The following is a 2,342-nucleotide window of genomic DNA, read 5'->3' on the forward strand; positions in this document are numbered from 1 at the left end:
CCAAACCCCTCACAGTGAACACTATATACAGTGGTATACAGATATTTTACTGATCACTGTATAAGTGTCACTTGTGAGCGTAGTTTGCGCCTGCGTTAGGCCCAAATAGGGTTAGGGTACCCGCCACCTATCCCCTAATAAAGTTTTTACCCCTTGATCAGCCCCAGTTAACCCCTTCACTACCTATTACTCTGTGCACTAAATACAGTATATAGGTAAATACTGATCACTGTATTTAGTGTCACTAGTGACCCTAATTTGCGCTTGCGCTAAGCCCATATAGGGTTAGGGCACCCGCCACCTATTCCCTAATAAACTTTTAACCGCTTGATCTTCCCCAGTTAACCCCTTCACTCCATATAAAACAGTGCACTAATATATACAGTATATCAGATAACTACTGATCACTTTATTTAGTGTCACTGGTGACCCTAATTTGCGCTTGCGCTAGGCCCGAATAGGTTTAGGCCACCCGCCATCTATCCTCTATAAAGGTTTAACCCCTTGATCTCCCCCAGTTTAACCCCTTCACTTCCCTGTCACAGTGTTCACTATATACAGTGATTACCGATCACTGTATTAGCGTCACGGGTGACACAACTTAGGCTAGCTAGTTAGCGTCAGGGTCCCACTACACCACCGTTACTTAGCGTCAGTTAGAGTCAAGTACACTAACACACACACACCACCGTTACTAGTATAGTGTTTGAACAGATCAATATCTGATCTGATCAGAACTATACTAGCGTCCTCATAATTTAGTGTTCCCCAAACGCAGTGTTTGCACAATCAGCACTGATTCCTGCTAGCACCTGCGTTTAGCCCCCCTGCCCAGCCCACCTTACCCAGGCAAGTGTAGTAATCAATAGATTACTGACACTTCCAAAAAACACATCACACAAAACCGCTGCGTTAGCAGAGTCAGGCCTGATCTCTGTTAGCACTAGCAGTTTTTCTTTGTAGCGACCAAATAGTCCTCGACAACCAGGTGCTTTTATTACCTAGTAGTCGCACTACTGTACCGGTAAATTTAGTTACTAAAATGACAAAACGTTGGTACAGTGGTGAAGAGGTCTACGAAATGCTGACCGCGGCACGTGAGAGCGATGGGGAAGCCTCACTGTCAGAATCAGGGTCAGTATACGAACCAGATGACAGCAGCGGCTCCCTGACAGATAGCTCCGACAGAGGGGTCCCTGCTAGGGTCAGGCGTACCCGACCCCATTCTGGAGTTGTTGACTTGCAAGAACTGGAGGTTTCTGGTATGCAGCAGAGTGCCAGTACTAGTGCCGCTCACACTTCTCGTGAACTGGCAAGCACGAGCGGCCTAGTACACCCTGGACCTTCAACCAGCACTGCAGTATCACCTGTTGACGTGGCGAGTCACCTGAGTGCAGTTGAAGCTGGTGCGGTGGCTAGCACGAGTAGTGGCCCGCAGCCACCGCGTATCCGAAGACAGGCCCGTAGAGCCCATAGTGTCCTCCCTGAAGCGCTGGCATATCCTAATTGGAAGCCCACAGATTCCACAGCGCCAGTACTTCCCCCATTCACCGCCCAACCCGGAATCCAAGTGGAAACAGCTGGTTTTAATCCCATAAACTTTTTTGAGCTGTTTTTCACTGAAGATCTTTTCAGATCTATTGTGGACCAATCAAATTTGTACGCTCAACAATTCATCGCCGCCAACCCAAATTCACCCCTTGCCAGACCATTCGCCTGGAATCCTATTACGATTCAGGAGTTTAAAACCTATCTGGGCCTTTCCTTCAACACGGGCATTACAAGAAAGAATGAATTGCGGTTATATTGGTCCACTGACCCAATTCATCAAATGTACGTGTTCTCTGCTGTTATGTCCAGGGCTCGATACCAACAAATATTTCGGTTCATGCATTTCAACGACAATGAACTCTGTCGTCCTCGGGGAGACCCTGAATATGATCGGCTCCACAAAATTCGGCCCCTCATAGACCACTTCAATCAGCGGTTCGCAGCCTTGTTTACCCCCCAACAAGATGTCTGCGTTGACGAGTCCCTGATTAAGTTTACTGGTCGCCTTGCTATCAAACAGTACCTCCCCAGCAAGCGTGCCAGATACGGGGTCAAGTTCTATAAGCTTTGTGACAGGGCCACAGGCTATACAGTTAATTTCCGTGTCTATGAGGGAAAAGATAGCACTGTGGAGCCCCCCGACTGCCCAGGCTACATAGGGAGCAGCGGCAAGATAGTTTGGGACTTGGTGTCACCCTTATTCGGAAAGGGGTACCACTTGTACGTGGACAATTTCTATTCAAGCGTGCCACTTTTTAGACACCTCTATCAATTGCAAATTGGCGCTTGTG

This window comes from Pelophylax lessonae (genome assembly GCF_965119305.1).
Source record: "Pelophylax lessonae genome assembly, chromosome: 12".
In the NCBI taxonomy this organism is placed as follows: domain Eukaryota; kingdom Metazoa; phylum Chordata; class Amphibia; order Anura; family Ranidae; genus Pelophylax; species Pelophylax lessonae.